Source organism: Anolis sagrei, chromosome 5 (genome assembly GCF_037176765.1).
Source record: "Anolis sagrei isolate rAnoSag1 chromosome 5, rAnoSag1.mat, whole genome shotgun sequence".
NCBI lineage: Eukaryota > Metazoa > Chordata > Lepidosauria > Squamata > Dactyloidae > Anolis > Anolis sagrei.
Window position 1 is genome coordinate 184,820,402 of NC_090025.1, and position 21,088 is coordinate 184,841,489.

The 21,088-nt window shown below is 41.1% G+C and overlaps 1 protein-coding gene across 3 annotated transcripts in view; it reads left to right on the top strand.

Moving 5' to 3' along the window:
* SOX5 (SRY-box transcription factor 5) overlaps positions 1 to 21,088 on the top strand; it is an 897,493-nt gene that overhangs the window by 131,568 nt on the left and 744,837 nt on the right. For all 3 annotated transcript variants that reach the window (XM_060776580.2, XM_060776581.2, XM_067469306.1), the window contains exon 2: positions 13,061 to 13,129. The gene's annotated coding sequence lies outside the window, so the exon portion shown is untranslated. The remainder of the gene's footprint in view (positions 1 to 13,060; positions 13,130 to 21,088) is intronic.

Sequence of the window (21,088 nt, forward strand, 5' to 3'; positions counted from 1 at the left end):
CAGTGCTCCTTCTAATATGTTTATACAAGTATCACCAGGATTACTGAGAGAAAGTATTTGGGTGGGAGTGTGCTGATTTGGCCACTTGAAAAATATACGGCATGATGCTAAATTTAATTTATTTTAGGGTTAAACTTAATTCAGTACTTGGAAATGCTTTCCAGAGATCACAAGGTGTTTTCCTCCTCTCCTCCTCCCTTCCCATCCTCTTCTCATGCATGAGTATTTATACGGCGTATTGTATAATTATTGAACCCCATCAGACTACATGTTGAAGGAAGCTTTTGAAGATAAAATCTTAGTTTGAGCTCAGTGGCTTAGCAAGATGTAAGCATAAGGCTCTTTCTAACGTTTGCTTTTTCATGCATAACAATGGCATGCTCCGTGTCTTTAAATAATGCCCACCTGCATGAAATCTTGAAGGCTGGCACACAATTCGAAAAAGGTCATAACAGGCAAACTTGATTTTCTTGCAGAGCCTAAACCTTTTTATTATTACTATTTTATTTTAAAAAAACACTTCAAAGCTGTTGTGTAGTGTTGGTCTTTGAGAAAAAATAAACCCTGGCATTATTCATTTGCAAACGTATCCATTGTTCTAAGCAGTGGGTCTACCAGCATTTAAGTGCTCCCAGGTATCTTTGTATTTTGCTTCTTTTCGTACCTCCCTGTCTATTTTGGTCTTCAGAAGTGAGTGTACCCATTAACTGTTAAGGAATCCCTGACGTTTTCCTTTGGCAATAATTCAGCAGAAGAAGGTATTAAGAGTCCAAGCTGGAACTTCTAATCTGAGCCTCTTCAAAATTCAGGGGATTTTAGGCTGGATTCCTTTGATCTGAATGGACTTTGAAGGTTTTGACTCAGCGCTGGGAGAAACCAATTCCTGATTCTGCAGGGGTCTCTGTCTCAAGAAATTACAATCTCCCTTTTTCTCCTGCTTACCTATTTCCTAATGTGGTTAAGTGACGCTTTCAACATTCTGCTTACTTAGGAAAGAGGTAGCCTGTTTTTACCTGCATTTTTTGAGAGTGCCAACCTAATTCACTGTTCCCAGTCCAATATGAGGATCAGCACATTTAGCTTGAACATTTCTCTGAATATCATGATAAAATTCCTTCCTGGCTCAAAAATGAATTTTGTTGTATCCCAGAGCTGGAACACCTCTGTCCTGAAACACCATATCAGTATAGTATAATCAGCAAGCAGTTTATTGAAGGATATATGTAAGCAAAACAGTAAAAACAGTATAGTCCAAGACAGTATAGTCCCAGGATAAGAGATAGTCCATGAACTTCAAGATACAAAGGTAAAAAACAGAAGATCCAAGGATGCATAATCCAGAGAACAAGACAGCATGGAAATCCAATGCACAGAATAGGAACTTGCAAAACTTGAAACACAAAACTAGAAATCCACTTGGAAACAAGACTGTCATGAAGTTCCAACATTGATGAGACTGAACTAAAATCCTTCCCTTGTTTCAACTTAAAGCTTTTCCTATCCCACTAACTGAAAGGAAAGCATTCCACTTGCCCTTACAACCAGATAAGGAGTTCTTATCTTTCTTTTCCAGCAGATGGGTTGACCTTCGCTGATCCTAAGAACTCTGTCTCAGTTTACAAAAGTCTTGTCTTCTGTTTTTACACTCATTAAATCCTGCACCTGGCAAATCATCCGCAGAAGACAGTTCCTCAGAGAAAAACTGCTGTGGGTCTCTCCCAGGAATTTGACCTTGGGAATCTGAAGGAGAATCACTCAGTTCATGAGACACCTCCGGCCTCTCAGCAAGGTCTGGGCTTGACTCAGGTCCAGAATAACCCTCATCCCCATTGACAACAGACACAGGCCCAGAAAACCCTCCATCCCCATTGACATCAGGCACAATCACAGGCTGAACTATAATGAATATTTCAGAAATTTCATACACATATGTATCATTCAAGTCAATGCAATTTACTGCACACAATCTAATGCATACTTTTGCAAATAATTGTGTGTACAACTCTCCTTGCCTTTCTGTTTGGACATCCTTCCTCTGAAAAAAATGACACAGATGTGCAAACTGACATGCAATGACAAACTACCAATGTTGGTGTGGTGGAGATTATGGCTGGATCAACATTCTTTTTATGCATTGTTTTACTGGCACACTTCTCTAGCTGTGTCTATTGTTGGGGCAGCTATGAAAAAGAGTCAGTTCTGAGGCCAGCCCTAAACATTTTGCTGCATCTCACCTGTTGCACATACTGTATATACACATATACATTAAAATAGGCTCTCCCAAACTTGGGCCAACTTATCTACCACCAATGCAAGTACTATAACCTGACTGTTATAAAAAAGATATGACTCCCCACCCATATCTAGCAAAGCTTAGTCTGTCCTGATAGTGCCTAAAAGAAGCACTAGCCTCCATTAGTTTCTCTATCCTGGGAAATGAGTTGATAAAATATAAATAAGAATGAAATGAATGAATATCCACAGTCATTAAAACAACTGGATAGGTTGCTGTGAATTTTCTGGGTTGTATGGCCATGTTGTGAGGTTGTGAGATCAGAACCACTGCAACACATTGCTTCCAATTCCCAGCCCCTCTAGTTGTTCCAGAAGGATACAATGGTCAATGGTATTGAAGGCCACTGAGAGATCTTGAAGCACCAACAGGGACAGATACCTCCTGTTGGTGTTGAGGTATATGACCGTATATGGCAGTGTAGACTCATATAATCCAGTTCAAAGCACATAATGTGGATTATCTGCTTCGATAGTCTGAATTATATGGCAGTGTTGAAAGGGCCTCAGAGATCTACTGCAGATAACTGTCTTCAAACACACTCCATCTGAGAGTGTTAGTCCCAATGAAGTTTAAATTAGGCAGAAGGAAATGAGTCTTTCCAAGACAAACACGATCCAGAGGTTTAAAACTCAATGTGTTTTAGCTCTTATTTATTTGTATCTGTAGGTGACCCACATAGTAGGCTTGATCTTGCATCTCCATGAAATGAAGCTTGACCTCAACATTCATCTTGGAAGGATTCTATTAGGTTGGATGGAGGGAGGAGGAGAAACTGAGAGACCAGCACCAACAAGGGTTAACCAGCATATGAGCTTGGAACAATGAAGACAAGGGCAGCTTTAAATGAAATGAACTGAAGATTTCATTCTGCCACTCGGCTGCCTGCTCCAATTGCCTCCTTTACTAGACTGAGATCTTAATCTAAAGTGACAACAACATCAGTTTCAATGTGCACCAGTCCCAAAGAACATGACTTCCTTAACATAAACACTATTTACATGGAGTGTCTGGCTAGAGTGGGGAATCGGGAGCGTTCCCAGCCAAGGCATAAGGCTGACAAGGAAGGACGGCTAACAGGCAACAGAGAATTAACGCAGGCAAATGAAAGCCTGACCCTCGGAGGGCACATCACGGACACGTTTGCACACACAGGGACTTGTGCCCTGTTAACCTTGCTTCCTTGAACAACTGCGCTGTTTGAAAAGAAAATGGAACCTTTTCGTTTTTTACACTTAACTAAATAAGTTTTGTCTAACTGGTTAAGAAGTGTGGGCCCTGACTTGTGTAGAAGGGGTTTCCCTTTCCATGGTGGTGGAACTGTGTGCTCCATTAATCTCAGAAGCTATCTAATGGTGGCATTGCTTCTGGCAGAGACTCTAAGCCCCCTTCTACACTGCCATATAATCTAGATTATGAGAGCAGATAATAAACTTTAGCTGCTTTGAACTGGATTGAGACTGATTTTGTGTGACTAACAATGGACTGACTCAGACTATGATTTTGAACCTGCTTGATTTTAAATGAATGTTCTAGTAATTTAATGTGATAATGAATTGTTTTAAATGTAATTATAATTCACTAGCGGTCCCCTGCCACGCGTTGCTGTGGCCCAGTCTGGTGATCTGGAAAATAAAGTAATGAGAAAGTGTTGGTTTCTAATATATGTAATGTCTTTCTGCTTGTGGGTAAACAGTATTTCTTGCTGTTTCTTTGCCAGTGTTGATGTGGAGAGTGTCTGGTTTGCCTACTCTGGAACATGCAACATATCATAGTCCTTCTTTAAGGGTCTCTTTCAAATCTGTTTGGGACCCCTGGGGGGGGGGGGGTTGCGAGGAGGTGTGAGAAGGGTTGCCAAAGACCACCAGAAAATACAGTATTTTCTGTTGGTCATGAGGGTTCTGTGTGGGAAGTTTGCCCCAATTCTGTCATTGGTGGGGTTCAGAATGCTCCTTGATTGTAGGGGAACTATAAATCCCAGTAACTACAACTCTCAAATGCCAAGGTCTATTTCCCCCAAACTCCATCTGTGTTTATATTTGGGCATATTGAGTATTCGTGCCAAGTTTGGTCCAGATCCATCATTGTTTGAGTCCACAGTGGTCTCTAGATGTAGGTGAACTACAACTCAAAAAATCAAGGTCAATGCCCACCAAACCCTTCTAGTGTTTTCTGTTGGTCATGGGAGTCCTGTGTGCCAAGTTTGGTTGAATTCTGTCATTGGTGGAGTTCAGAATGCCCTTTGATTATAGGTAAACTATAAATCCCAGCAACTACAACTCCCAAATGACAAAATCATAATTTTTGAGTGATATTCACTCCTTGTGTTGTGAGATGTTTTGTTGCCAAATTTGGTGTGATTTCGTTCATTGGTTCTTTTGTTTTTAAGGTACTCATTATGTACAGAGCATTATATATATATATATATATATATATATATATATATATATATATATATATATATATAATTGTTGTTGGCATCAAGTGAATCCTCGCTGTGAAGCCACCCTGAGTCTCCCCCAGGGGTGAGAAGGACGGGATATAAATATGCAAAATAAATAAATAAATAATGTCTACACTGCTATAGAATCCTGCTCAAAACAGACTATCTGGATTTTATATGGCTGTGTAGAAGGGACCTCAGTCAGACCAACATTTGCTCAGGAGCCAGATGAAATGCATACCAGTGATACTTGATGACAACACTCTAGACAATCTCCTTCAGTAGTTTTCAGAGGATGTTAAATAGCATAGAGGATCAGCCTGGACCCTGAGGGACTCCAAAGGGCAATGGCTAAGGTATCAAGCAGGAATCCTCTTTAAGCAGCAGAACCACTATAAGACAGTAGCCCAGCCCCATCTGAAAAAGTTGGTGGCTGATGATATTGAAAGTCAATGAAACACATGTGTCAAACTCCATGGACTGAATCTACCCCACCACGTGATTTTATGTGCCCTCCAGATATTGGACAACAACTCCTGTATTCTTCATTAAAGCTGATGTTATACAGCAAAATCTGGAAGGCTGCAGTTCTGTTTTTGTCAGGATGGTGCCGTATTAATTTATATACAAGGCTTGTGGATATGATGTTAGATTTTAAAATGCCCTTTAACCTTTCCCTAAGTTTAGAGGCCTAAGTGCTGTTGGGCTTCAATTCCCATTACCCTCAGTCTTCACAACCAAAAGTGACAAGAATTGTTCAATAACACTTGGGGACCCAAACTGGATAAAAAATAAAGAGCACTGGCCACTATGTATAAGAAATTATAACTGGCCTTCCGTATCCACAGATTCTCCATCCATGGATTCAATGTAGCCATGTATAAATATGTGAGAGGAAGCCACAGGGAGGAGGGAGCAAGCTTGTTTTCTGCTTCCTTGGAGACTAGGACGCGGAACAATGGCTTCAAACTACAAGAAAGGAGATTCCATCTGAACATGAGGAAGAATTTCCTGACTGTGAGAGCTGTTCAGCAGTGGAACTCTCTGTCTCAGAGTGTGGTGGAGGCTCCTTCTTTGGAAGCTTTTAAACAGAGGCTGGATGGTCATCTGTCAGGTGTGATTTGAATGCAGTATTCCTGCTTCTTGGTAGGGGGTTGGACTGGATGGCCCATGAGGTCTCTTCCAACTCTTTGATTCTATGATTCTATGAATGGCTTTTTGAAGGCAACCATAAGGCTGATGTGGCCCTCCATGAAAATGAGTTTGGTACTCTTGCACTAAGAGGTTCAGCACAACCAACTGGAACACATTCCCTCTGTCGGGTTCCCAGGATAAGGTCAACCACTAAGGTGACCAAAACTGTCTTAATCCAATAATCAGATCTGAAACGAGACTGAAATGAAACTAGATTATGTGCCCCATCCAGGAACCTCTGGAGTTGATGAGTAAACAGATAGTAACTTCTAGTGAGATAATGCTAGGAAATGGACTCATAGGGCTCACTGAACAGGTATGACTTGCGTCATTGAATCGTAGAGTTGAAAGAGTCTACAAAGACCATCAAGTCAACTTCTTGACATGTAGGAATGCACTTCTAGCAGAAGGCACATGAACAAATGTAGGTCTGGTTGCCATACTGTCTGGTCAGCAGGGTTTTACTGAAATCTAGATTTATTTACCTAGATTCCCACTTTCTCATTTTCATAATAAGCTCACCTAATAGTAGCTCTGGTACTTGGATCCAATTCTTGCCTGTCCCTCTTTCATGACCACTCTGAACCGTAAAGATGTATCCCTGTGGCACTCCAAGAACCTAATTCCAATCCTAAATTTTGGACCTGACATCACAGGGTCCAAAATTTAGGACCCATCAGTTCTAACCTAATAGCCACAGAAGCCCTAAAGAGCTTTTAAGGATGATTTGATATACAAAATTCCCCAAACAAAGCAGCTCTAAGAGTGCCAGTTCCTCATTTTGCCTGGCTGTATTTCAAGTATAGATTTCTCTCCCTATAGAGAAATAAGTGCCTCTGTCTTCAGACATTTTAAAAGAAAACCTTTAAAACATTTTTATTTCGGTCTGTTCTTTCTTAATTACTATACATTTATAAATGGTTACAGGCAAATTTAAGGGTGGCGTAATGTGGTTTTAAATGGCTATTTCATTAAGTTGTTAAAATTATTAGTCCTACATAGCTTTCTCTGCTTCCTCTGAAGTATTTACTGATCTGGAAAGGGCAACTGTGGCCCAAAAAGTGGCTTGTCGATCAGGCAATAAACTGGAGGAAAAAGCTCAATAATAAGATTTGTTTATAGTGTTTTAAAGAGGCAAAGATCCCTGTGGTGTCATCTGTACATTAAAACATTTGCAACCCTGCTCCTCAAGAAATGAGTTTGTTGAAGTGCTTTTGAATTCTCAAAAATTGTGATGGCCAACTGCAGAGCCATTTTCTATCCCATAGCGTCCTGGAGCACCATAACAATGTGCTTGATGTGTCTTCCAGTTTCATTTTGGTCTTTCAAACACAGATTTTCTTTTAGTATCTCAGCATTTTAGAGGTGTGTTTGTGAGTCTTGGTTGGTAGAGTGGGTCAGACTACTACATCATGTGATGGTTTTAGAGCAGTGGTTCCCAACCTTTTTTTTGACCACTCTAACCAGGAACCACTTGACCAGGGAGCACTCTCCAACATTAGTACCAAAAGGGTTACAAATCAGTTTTTGGTCAATTTTAGATTTGGTTAGGTTATTTGGAGTGCTGATTCAGAAAATTGCATTGGATAGACCTCATCAGCTCTAATTTCTGATACAGAACATATGCCATCCAGTAGTTGCCATCTGCTCGCCCACAGAAAACCATATTTAAAAATCTACACCTGATGTGGCAGTAGTAATCTTTCATGGGTAGTGAGCCTTTCCCCTTCTGACATCCCCATTGCCTCAACACTATAAGAGAGTTTTGCAAGACCAGTCACTCTCGTTGCCACATGGTTTCGAGGCAACTGTGTAGTAATGGTGAGGCTGCAGACCATATTTTCATTCTTGCAGACCACTGGTGGTCCACGGACCACAGGTTGGGAACCACTGTTTTAGAGTATTCAGCAATATTGAGGACTGCAAGAGGACTTCAGAGGTACAAATTGTGCCCTTTCTTGCTTCACATTCCAAACTTTTCCGTGGAAATAGCCACATCAGCTATTGATTCCACCTGTCCCTGCCCTAGGGATTCCAAACAATACAATACAGCCTCTGCATTGTATGTTACCAGTATGTGGTTTCATTTGTCCATAAGTGCATTTACATTGTAGAATTAATTCAGATAAACACCATTTAACTTTCATGGTTCAATGTGATAGAATCATGGAGGTTGTAGTTTTACAAAGTCTATGTCAAAGAGAGCTGGTGCTTCATCAAACTACAAATCCCATAGCATTGAGCCATGACAAGAAATGTAGTGTCAAATTGTATCAGTACTACATGCATCCATATCCTTTCTAGGCACTTTCTTGGTCCTCCAGTATGCTTTGATTAGAAATCATCAACTTCAATATAGTTCATTAGTATATTTACATATCCAATGAAGTCCAAGAACATAGTCCTTCATAGATATGGTGATTGTATTGTACTTCCATTTTCAGACTTCTGACCTGAAGTTACCTACTAAAGCTGTTTGCACAATGCACACCAGTACCATTGTTTTCTGTCACATGCATACTATTACATATAATTTAAATAAGCAGCTCATACATAGCTTTGTGTTTTTGATCATGGCACTGGTAGCAGCGATGATGACAAGATTTCCTTCTCTCAAAAGAGATTTCTCTTGCAGAGCCGTCTATAAGGAGAACATGAGATGCAGATCTGAACCTTGTTAGGCAATGCCTATGTTGACTTAATTTAACATCATAATGCATTAGCAGGTATAGCTCATTTTGGGAAGGGGTATAGCTCTATTGAGGTTCCTCTCAAACATGCTGCCTGATCAAGATGCTTCTCTGCAACAATGAGCGCCCTATTTACATAATGTCCTTAGAACCAGAATTATAAATCTTATTTCATTCTCAAATGCCATAACAAAACTCTGGGAAAGTTTTCTCCCTATTGGGTGAGGCTATGACAGCTTTTTGTAATTTTTCAATTATTTTCTACTTTGCTGCAAAAAATTAAACCATTTTCATGAATTAAAAAAACACACATTTGAAACAAGAAGAATGTTTTTGTGCAGAGAACCATGTTTATGGAACCCAAGCACAAATGAGTTTGTCTAAAAAAAAAGGCCCAAATGTAAAAATTGTTATAGCTGTTGACTAGACAAGTGCATTTGGGGTAAACCTTGTCCTGTTTCATGTCCTGGCATTCATTGGGGGGCCCAATCCTTTTTTGTGAGCCTCCCAAATTTGGGAGCATTGTTTTCAGTTCTTTTGATTCAGGGCCCCGAAAATCAGACCATTATGGGAGGGAGGGGCTTTCCACCCACTAGCTCCCCTTCCAGGTGTGCGTTCTTCTTACCTGACACCTGGTGTTTCTACTGTAGAGTAAGAGGCGCTTGGCTGTAGGCACTGGCACGGGAGTGTGCTTTCCGGGCCTGCCTGCACTCTACGCCACACATGCAGTCTTCTTGGAAAGAGAAAGTGTGTGTGGCAGGGTGTGCAGGTAGGCTCAGAAAGCATGCGTGCCTGCCACTGCCTGTAGCCAAGTGCCTATTACTTTAGAGTAAGTGGCACTCAGCTGCAGGCATGCTTTGGGCCTGCCTACCTGTCCTGCCACACATGCCCCACCACACTCTCTGAGAGTGCATGTGTGGCAGGGCATGCAGGCTGGCTCAGAGTGCACCTGCAGCCGAGCTCTGGGCTTGCCTACCTGCATACCCTGCCTCACATGCACTGTCTTTCCAAGGCAATGAGGCAAGTTTGGATGCACACGAAAGCAGACTTTCATGTTGATCATATTTTCATGTGTGGAGGGGGGCTTCCTGTTTCTTGTTTTCGAAGAAACAGAAGACATGAAAGAAACAGTTGAAATGGTAGGAACAAATTCCGCGCACATTTCTCCTGTTGACTTTTTCTCAATCACTCTGTCTCATTAAAGGCAAGATAATGTATTTTCCTAGGTCATAATAACAGGTTTACATAAAGGTATTGGAAAAGCTGTTACCTGATGGTGCTACCTATTATTATTATTATTATTATTATTATTATTATTATTATTATTAGAATCATAGATTCATAGAACTGGAAGAGACCTCATGGGCCATCCAGTCCAACCCCTGCCAAGAAGCAGGAACATTGCATTCAAAGCACCCCTGACAGATGGCCATCCAGCCTCATAGAATAATAGAATCATAGAATCAAAGAGTTGGAAGAGACCTCATGGGCCATCCAGTCCAACCCCTTGCCAAGAAGCAGGAATATTGCATTCAAATCACCCCTGACGGATACCCATCCAGCCTCTGTTTAAAAGCTTCCAAAGAAGGAGCCTCCACCACACTCCGGGGCAGAGAGTTCCACTGCTGAACGGCTCTCACAGTCAGGAAGTTCTTCCTCATGTTCAGAGGGAATCTCCTCTCTTGTAGTTTGAAGCCATTGTTCCGTGTCGTAGTCTCCAAGGAAGCAGAAAACAAGCTTGCTCCCTCCTCCCTGTGGCTTCCTCTCACATATTTATACATTATTATTATTATTATTATTATTATTATTATTATTTATTGCTATTACTACTACTATTACATGTTTACGTACTGTACTTTTGTGATTTAAATATGGTCAACAGGATTAAGAGTTAAGGTTTGGGGGGCCTAGATTTATTATCAGGTTCCACTTTTGTAGGGGTCCAGTGCCCCTAAATCTCATGAATGTGGATGGTTGATTGTATTAATATTATTTTATATTTAAACATTGATTTAAATATGCAATATGAACATTTGGCTTATCGTACATGAAAGAAAGGTCCCACCTCTTTGGCACTGACCACCCTGGGCAAAGATGTTAGCCCTGAAATAAATAACTATTAATGGAAATGGTCTCTTGTAAGGCTAAGAAACTTCCTCCAAGCAGTGTCTTTATTTTATAGTTCGGAATCATTAATACATTAAACCTTGAGGAGATCACTTCTTTAACATATAATAATCATCTCCCTAACATATAAAAATTAGATTAACTTGGACCAGTTCTCTCATGTTTCAAATGATGACTGTCTATTTCAAGTAGATTTATTGAGGATTAACAACTAATAGAACAGTATCTGTTTCATGATTGCTAATCCCCAATGAGTGTTTTTTAAATAATTAATTGGCACTTAACTAAGGGATTATGTTCATTGTGGTGTCGTATTGGAAGCCATAAAAGGCTTCTATGGATGATTAAATGCCAAAGGTAATCTTCATGACACAAAAGTGGAGGGAAGATTGGTGAGGAAAGAGAGGAAGGGAGACATATACTTCTCAGGGTTTTCCTATTTCCTACAATGGGAAGACACAGCCTTCTCCAATCTCAAAATAGCTAAATTTACCAAATTAGATGTATTGTCGAAGGCTTTCATGGGCCAGAATCACTGGATTGTGAGTTTTCCGTGCTGCATGGCTATTCTCAACTGATTTTTCACCTGCATCTATGGCAGGCATCCTCAGAGGTTGTGAGATCTGTTGGAAACTAGAAATCTTGGGTTTCTATATCTTTGGAATGTACAGGGTGGGAGAAAGAACTCTTGTCTGTTTGAGATAGGTGTGAATGTTTCAATTGGCCATCTTGATTAGCATTGAATGGCCTTGCAGCTTCAAAGCCAGGCTGCTTCCTGCCTGGGGGAATCCTTTGTTGGGAGGTGATTAACTGACCCTGATTGTTTCTTGTGTGGAATTCCTCTGTTTTTGAGTGTTGTTCTTTATTTACTGTTATGATTTTAGAGAGTTTTTAAAAATACTGGTAGTCAGATTTTGTTCATTTTCATGCTTTTTTCCTTTCTGTTGAAATTGTCCACATGCTTATTAAATTTGGCTAGTGCAAATAGAGGGTAATTAAAGCAACGTAATTCATTGTTGTTTGGTTGCGTCCATGATTTCACGTAACTACAGTCTGGCCAGGAATATATCCCCCTTAAATCTCATTGTATCTCCTTATTTTGCATTCATGACCACTAAATGTGGGAGAGATGGAAATTGACAGATTCCGCCCATCCATTTTTATTGCAACCATCAACTAATCAAGTGTTTGTAGCTTCTTGCTTGCATTGGTAGCCAAGCTAGTTTTTTACTATTAGGATACAGTAGGATACAGCACTTTTTTTAAGCAAAGGTGTCTTTTGGTGGGGTTTGGGGAGGATTGATTTTGTCATTTGGAAGTTGTAGTTGCTGGGATTTATAGTTCACCTACAATCAAAGAGCATCTGGAACTCCACTAATGATGGAATTGAACCAAACTTGGCACACAGAACTCCCATGACCGACAAAAAAATACTGGAAAGGTTTGGTGGGCATTGACCTTGAGTTTTAGAGTTGCAGGGACTTGCTGGTGTGAGCCTCCCTCCCGCCTCACATGCTCACATGCTCTCTCTTGCCTGCATGTGCGCAACATGCTGCCTTGCGCTGAGCATGCCTGCTCTCCCTTCCCCACTTGGAATCTCAGAAACATCCTTCCCGTTAGCTGAGAGGCTGGTGGAGAGGCTGGCCAATCACAGTGGAGGAGGGCTTTTGGTGGGAGGATGTTCTATCTCTTTAAAAAAGGAAGAGAAGGACAGGTGGAGATATCTTCAGCCTTCTCTTCCAACCCTTTCCTAAGACCATTAGAAATATATGTTTTCTGATGGTCTTTGTCAACACCCCCAGGGGTCCCGACCCCCAGGTTCAGAAACGCTGTACTAGACAGAGTGATGTGAAAAGTGCTAAATATTTCCTAACTAGGCTTCACAAACTCTTCTGTTCCAAGATCTGTACTCTTCTGTATCCTCTGTTCCCAACTGGATGCAATAATCCCAATTAATCTCTGCCATTCCATTTTTCATCCCATACCCTACTTTTGTCCTTCTCCCAACTTCTCCCTTGTTTTACTCCAAACTGAGTTCTGCATGCAAAATAGTTGGCACTCAGGCACTTTGACAGGTGAGAGAAGAGAGCAGCAGGTGGAATCCGGCCTCTCGAGCAACAAATTGTTGTTGCTTGAGAGAAATCAGTTTGAAGAAAGACAGGGCAACTTCTCCCAGCTTGTGAATTCTTCATTATTAGTATTATAAGATGGAGAAAACATGTGCACCATGTTTTCCAGCTTTTAAACAACTCTACTCATTTTGTACAGGTCTAACCATGAATTTTAATGGTGTTCTTTTCCAAAACATTGCAGATTAATGTGGAAATGGGACAGAAGAGGCTGAGTGCCGAAGTCAACAACTGCTCTCATCTCTACTGAGAGGTATGTTTCCATGGGAAAGAGGTTGAAGGAGAAGTAATGGGACTAAAGGTTCCAGGTTTTTGCACCCAACAGCATCATTGTGTTTCCAGATTTTCAGTGATACACATGATAGGGATACTGAGAATAGCATGTAGCTTTTACAAGAAGTCATAAGAGAAATTGTAGATAAATGAAACCATGTATATCAGTTCTGTGGATATGTTGGTCATATAGTATATTTTTGTAAACATCTTCTTTGATGCCATTGGGAGCAAGGTGACAATTGGGACGTGGAGAGTGAGCTAACATTTTGTAAGCCGCTCTGAGTGCCTTTGTGGCTGTAGATTGGGGTAAACATTCTCTAAATAATAAATAAGTAAATAAATAAATACTAGAATGTGTTGTTGAAGGCTTTAATGGCCAGAATCATTGGGTTTTTGTGTTTCTGGCCTCTATGGCCATGTTCCAGACTCATTTTCTCCTGACGTTTCACCCACATCTATGGCAGGCATCCTCAGAGGTTGAGGGATCTGTTGGAAACTAGGCAAGTGAAGTTTATATATCTGTGGAATGTTCAGGGTGGGAGAAAGAACTCTTGTCTACTCGAGGCAAGTGTGAATGTTGCAATTGGCCACTTTGATTAGCATTGAATGGCCTTGCAGCTTCAAAGCCTAATTAATTGCTGCCAGGGGGGAATCCTTTGTTTGGAGCTGTTATCTGGCCCTGATTGATTCTTGTCTGGAATTCCCATGCTTTTTGAGTGTCACTCTATTTATTGTCCTGATTTTGTTCATTTTCACGATTTCCTCCTTTCTGTTGAAAATGCCCACGTGCTTATGGATTTCAACCAGTGGCTTCTCTGTGTAGTCTGACATGGTAGTTGTTACAGTGGTCAATGATTTCTGTGTTCTCAAATAATATGTTGTGTCCAGGTGGGTTCATCAAGTGCTCTTCTATGGCTGATTTCTCAGACTGAATTACTCTGCTGTATCTCTCATGTTCTTTGATTTGTGTTTGGGTGCCGAGTTTGGTGGTTGCTGCATGGTATACGGTAAACTCCTGCAGAGGTGAGAGGATCTCTCGTGTCCTGTCCTTTGCTGAACATAGCATTTGTTGGATTTTCTTTGTGGGTCTGTAGATAGTTTGTAGGTTGGGTTTCTTCATCAGCTTCCCTATTCGGTCAGTGGTTTCCTTAATGTATGGTAAGAAGACCTTTCCTCTGGTTGGATCTTTGTCTTTACTCTCGTAGCTTGTTCTGGAACATGGTTATACAACCCAGAAAACTCACAGCAACCCAAATACTAGAATGTTATGAATTTCCCAAACAACAGGGCAGTATTTGCAGGGGGGTTATTGAAGTTGTAGCCCTAAGGATCAGCTTTTCCCCAGGTTAGTCCACTGACAGAGTCTTTGCTTCTTTTCTTTTCTTAAAGCATTCAGCCTGCATTAACACAAACAGTATCCTAGACTCAGATTTTCTGAATTCTCACCCCAAGCAGTTTTTGAAAAGTGATGGGAACCAAAATTTTTGTATTCATTTAGTTTTTAAATTGTCCTTTGTTTTAAATGGTTTGCCTAAGCCCACCGGGAAGGATAAGACTCTACCACCTACTTTCTAACCCACCCCCCATATTATCTAAGATTGAATTACTTTTGAATTTTGAATTTGGTTTGCAGAAACAGAAACATTTATCATATCCCCTATCTGAAACGTTCTGACCAGAAGTGTTTCAGATCTCAAATTTATATATATTTGGTGTGTCGTGATGCCTTATTTAATGAAAACAAAAAGAAATGATTGATTGGTTCAAAAAATAGTTCTGAATATTTCTCTCTAACCTTAAAAGTGATTGAAAAGTACAAATACTATTTGGGCATTATCCACCTTTGGCATTTCCTAGCATAATCAGTAGATCTTTTGGAGTTAGCATCAGATCTGACGGTTTCCCTGGGGATATAAGGGCTATTGTAAAGTCTCTCCTTCCATCTCTTTCCCTCTTCCATTAATCTGTCTTTCCTTTGCTCCCTAGCAATGGTTGTAGATGCAATATAACACTTCTTCCAGTCTTAATAACATTCAATTTTTGATGATGAGATCTTCAAGGATCTCTTCAAGAGGTTTTCAAGAATCTTAAAGTTAGAAGGGGCTGCAAGGATCATCTAATCCACCACCATGACATATAGGAATACTCAACTACAGCACTCTTGAAAGATGCCCATCCAACCTCTGTTTAAAGACCTCCAAAGAAAGAAAGTCCACTCCATGCACTGAGGCTGACTGTGTAAACCTTCTAAATATGTTACCAATTTATGCTTGGATCGAGAGTGGCTTATTTCCTTTACTTGCTTTCTTCCTTACTAGGAGATGGGAATTATTGTAGCACCAAGGACTGAAAAGTTGCCACTGATAGATGAAAGATATTGCTTGAAGCTTCAAGCCTATTTTTCCTTCCTTGAGTCAGTATGAGACTAGTTCTTTTTAGCATCTTAAGCCAGAGATATATTTGTGTGTGTGTGTGTGTCAGGGGCGACTTGAGAAACTGCAAGTCACTACTGGTCTGCTCCTGTCGTAATGCAATGGTTCCCAAATTAGCTTGCCTAGATGTGATGGGAGGATCTGGCAAGGAGACATCTCAAATTTGGTGGCCCAGAGATTGGCTAAGTTGGAGTGCTACATGCCTGAACTTAGCAATGCTTTATGTTTTCTTGCTATAGAATCATAGAATCATAGAATCAAAGAGTTGGAAGAGACCTCATGGGCCATCCAGTCCAACCCCCTGCCAAGAAGCAGGAATATTGCATTCAAATCACCCCTGACAGATGGCCATCCAGCCTCTGTTTAAAAGCTTCCAAAGAAGGAGCCTCCACCACACTCCGGGGCAGAGAGTTCCACTGCTGAACGGCTCTCACAGTCAGGAAGTTCTTCCTAATGTTCAGATGGAATCTCCTTTCTTGTAGTTTGAAGCCATTGTTCCGTGTCCTAGTCTCCAAGGAAGCAGAAAACAAGCTAGCTCCCTCCTCCCTGTGGCTTCCTCTCACATATTTATACATGGCTATCATATCTCCTCTCAGCCTTCTCTTCTTCAGGCTAAACATGCCCAGTTCCCTAAGCCGCTCCTCATAGGGCTTGTTCTCCAGACCCTTGATCATTTTAGTCGCCCTCCTCTGGACACTTTCCAGCTTGTCAATATCTCTCTTGAATTGTGGTGCCCAGAATTGGACACAATATTCCAGATGTGGTCTAACCAAAGCAGAATAGAGGGGTAGCATTACTTCCTTAGATCTAGACACTATGCTCCTATTGATGCAGGCCAAAATCCCATTGGCTTTTTTTGCCGCCACATCACATTGTTGGCTCATGTTTAACTTGTTGTCCACGAGGACTCCAAGATCTTTTTCACACGTACTGCTCTCGAGCCAGGCGTCCCCCATTCTGTATCTTTGCATCTCATTTTTTCTGCCAAAGTGGAGTATCTTGCATTTGTCACTGTTGAACTTCATTTTGTTAGTTTTGGCCCATCTCTCTAATCTGTCAAGATCGTTTTGAATTCTGCTCCTGTCCTCTGGACTATTGGCTATCCCTCCCAATTTGGTGTCGTCTGCAAACTTGATGATCATGCCTTCTAGCCCTTCATCTAAGTCATTAATAAAGATGTTGAACAGGACCGGGCCCAGGACGGAGCCCTGCGGCACTCCGCTCGTCACTTCTTTCCAAGATGAAGAGGAAGCATTAGTGAGCACTCTCTGTGTTCGTCCACTTAACCAATTACAGATCCACCTCACCGTAGTTTTGCCTAGCCCACATTGGACTAGTTTCCTTGCCAGAAGGTCATGGGGGACCTTGTCGAAGGCCTTACTGAAATCCAGGTACGCTACATCCACGGCATTCCCCGCATCTACCCAGCTTGTAGCTATGCTTCAGGCAGCAAATTTTATTGAGCTGTCCTTGCTGAAAATAGTTGGTTAGACAAAGTGGGTCTGCTTTAGCCTAAGGAGGTATTATTCTGTATGTCACTGGAATATAAGAAGTTGCCTTATGATGTTATTATGTTCATTCAGGTCATTTGTGACTTGTAATTTGGTGGAGCACCAGCACTGTTTGGCAAATAAGGCTAAGGCCTTGTAAAACTGTAACACCGATGATTCCATAGCATTGAGCCATGACGGTCAATTCTATGGTATTGATGCACCACAAGTGTTTCTGTTACTGAATCGGACTTAGCATTTCCAGCTCTGGTCCATCTACCTCAGTTTCATCAGGTTTGATTAGGCAAAGCTAAGGCCTTGTAAAACTGTAACACCGCTGATTCCTAGCATTGAGCCATGATAGTCAATTACATGGTATAGATGCACCACAAGAGTTTCTTTTACTGAATCTGGCTTAGCATTTCCAGCTCTGGTCCATCTACCTCAGTTTCATCAGCTTTGATTAGGCAAGGCTAAGGCCTTGTAAAACTGTAACACCAATGATTCCATAGCATTGAGCCATGATAGTCAATTATATGTATAGATGCACCACAAGTGTTTCTTTTACTTAATCTGTCTTAGCATTTCCAGCTCTGGTCCATCTACCTCAGATTCATCAGCTTTGATTAGCAGCAGTAAATCTCAATGGTTTGAGGAAAGGTTCTTTCCTAACTCTACATTAGGATTGATTGGTTCAAAATGAGTGAACAATCCTGGGTGTTGTTCACTCATTCAAATGCTAATGCAGTTTGACACCACTTGAATCATGGGAGTTGTTGTTTGGTTTGTTTATTTCATATCAAAAGCATTGCATAAATTAGTATAAAACTGATAAAAATAGAAGGAGCACAGGCAGCTAAATATCTTTTGACCAAAAACGGGCAACAGCAATGGCATTGTCTATAACCTCCAACAATTCTTCTTCTGTACATGAGGCAGGGCATCATGGACAAGCATTCAGATGCATAGTTTGGTGAGTCACCAACACTCTTGACTGAGAGAAGATCTATGGCAGTTAAAGAGGTATCAACCTGCATCAATTCTGCAGTGTAGATGGACCCATTACTTTCAAAACCTACTGAAATTGGATGTGTTCAGAGTTATAATTTGTTGAACAGCTGGGAGGTCACTGTGGACATGAGTCAGGAACCATCTATGGCCTTTTAAAGAGGGGATATTCAACCACCTCAATTTTATAGGAAAGCACAGCTTTGCCCTTCTTCCTCCCCTCCCCTTGTTCTCTGAGTGTGTTTATACAGGTAACGTAAATACCTTCCTAAGTCTCTTAGTAGACTCCAGAGGTTACAGTATTTACATTACAAATGTGTTTCTTTAAACCCTTCCATTTCTGAGTAGTGGTGTGTTTTGACAGAAGCGCGTTTATGAAATTACAGATTGCACAAATGGAACAGGATTCAAGTCAATCACAGGTGGAGTGGGAAGTAGTTGGATGGGGTCATGCATCACTCTAAGGCTACAGTTTGTTAATCCAAGGAATCCTATTAATAGTCTTCTAGATGCAAACCCAATATAGAGATCCTTCAATCTGGTTGGCGTATAAAGTTGTGGTGTGGATTGTAATGGCAAGAGGAAAAGAGTCCCAAGAAATTGCATTAAAATTGACACTACAGTTGTATGGATGATTTGCTTGGAAGTGGTTGTTAGTCAGAACTTGGTGAGATACTTGTTGTACTTCTCATTTTTAATCTTATTTTAAGTGTTTGTTGTGTGTTGATTGCATGCCTACTTTATACCTCCATATAAATTGGACTGGGACCATGGTTGGCAGAGAGCCACCATTGTGCAGTGGTTTGGACAACAACTTTGTAGACCAGGGTTTGAAACCCACTAGAAGTCCTGCAAGTCACACTCTCTCAGCCTCAGAGGAAGCCAAAGGCAAACTACTCTCTGATCAAATCTTGTAAAGGAAACCCCATGATATTTCCCCTGCAGGTTGCCATAAGTCAAAAATGACTTAAAGAAACACAATAATCACATGGTTGTTAGTTGAACTATGGAAAATGGTGGCTCTGATGTCGCTGGAGCAATAAAATCAACTCCAGGTCCCCAATTACTTTGTTGAATCTATTTTGGTGACAGAATTTGACACCTTTGACAACACATTTAATGTTTAGACAATTTTGTGATAAAATTATGAAATAAGAAAACCTCAAGAAGGCTGTCACTGAATAATTTCTTTTAGCATGTCAGAAGCTAAAAAGAAAAATTGCAAGTCGCTTCTGGTGTGAGAGAATTGACCGTCTGCAAAGACATTGCCCAGGGGACACCGGGATGTCTTACCATCTGGTGGGAGGCTCCTCTCATGTCCCCACACGGGGAGCTGACAGACGGGAGCTCACCCCATCTCATGGATTTGAACTGCCGACCTTCATGTCAGCAGTTCAGTCAGCACAAGGGCTTAACTCATTGCACCACCACTGCTCTTACTGTTTCATTAAGCCAGTCCTTAGACTGGAATGAGAGCTTAATAGCAAAGTACACAATTTGAATCATAAAAGTCCAAAATCCAGTCCTTGGCATCTCCAGGTAGGCCTGGAACTGACTGTTATGTGAAACCCAGGAGAAACATTACTGAAGAGAATAATGCTGTCTTTCTGAATACATAATATACTCTCTCAGGCCTCTTCTACACTGCCATATAAAATCCAGATTATCTGATTTGAACTAGATTATATGGCAGTGTAAGCTAATATAAGTCAGTTAAAAGCAGATAATCTGGATTTTATATCGCAGTGTAGATGGGACCTAATTGTCCTGATTTGGCAGGAACAGTCCTGATGAATTCTCTGTCTTTTACAGCTGCTTTTAAAATGTCCCCTTTTCTTTCTCTTCCTCCTCATTAGTCCTCAGATCACTTTATGTTTCTTCAAAACTGAGTTCTGAACAGAAAGGTATTTTTAATTAAATTAATCAGAGGGAGAAGAGGAGAAGAGAAGGCAGATGATGGATCTTGGCTATTCCTTCTCAATTCTGAACTGTTGGAGGGCATACTTCCAGGGGCTGCCATAGCCGTACTTTGCACCTTCTTTCATATCAGTATAGAAAATGAAGCCATCTTAAGAAATGTAACACACACACACAAACACATAGGGAAAACAAATAAAATCCACCTGTTGGTTCCCAGAGGATTTGATCTACAACTCCGAGAAATCCCAACCAGGGCCTGTCTGGATGGCCCCTTTATTGCAGAAAATTCCGCAATAAAAAAGGGGGCTATCTAGATGATGTTCTGTGCAGGCCCACATTAATTCAGCACAAAACAGGAAAACCTTGGTTTGTGCCAAATTAATTTGTTAGTGGATTTATTATACACTTCTTGGAAGGTGCAGGATAAATCCATACTTCCTGATCTGGAGTGCAGAATACTGCAGTCCAGACACCATTCCTACAGTTTATCGGGCTAAATAAGCCCGATAAACTGTGGGAATACCCACTCTTACCCCCAAGCCCCCAGTCTCCTTAGAAAAGTAGTAAAAACTTATCTATCCTCCATTAGAATCCTCGCAAGCTCTCCTGACATGTAGAAATGACGCACAAGGAGAGCTGCCCCCCCCCTGCTTTCCTGGCACATCATTTCTATGTGCCAGGGCAGCTTGCTGAGGCTTCTAATGGAGGATAGGTACATTTTTACTACTTTTCTAAGAGGTCTGGAGGCTTGGGGAGAGGGGGGCAGGGTCTACGGACGTTATCTCAGGTTAGTCCTGAGAGAATGTCGGGACACCCACGCCAGAAAGTGCGCACTTTCTGGTGTGGGTGTGAACAACCCCTCACAAACATCCATGGTTTTTTTTTAACACAGATGTTTGTGGGATAAAGGGCTGTCTGGAACCACCCCCAGTTTACCTGCTCTTAGGATTTTTGGGAGTTGAAGGCCCCCTGGGTTAAGAACCACTGACCTAAACTATCTCCTGCTGAAAACCTTACTTACAGCGAAGCATGTTAGGAAATTGTTTTTGGTGTATTTTGGGCAGCTTTCAATAAAACTGCTAAAAT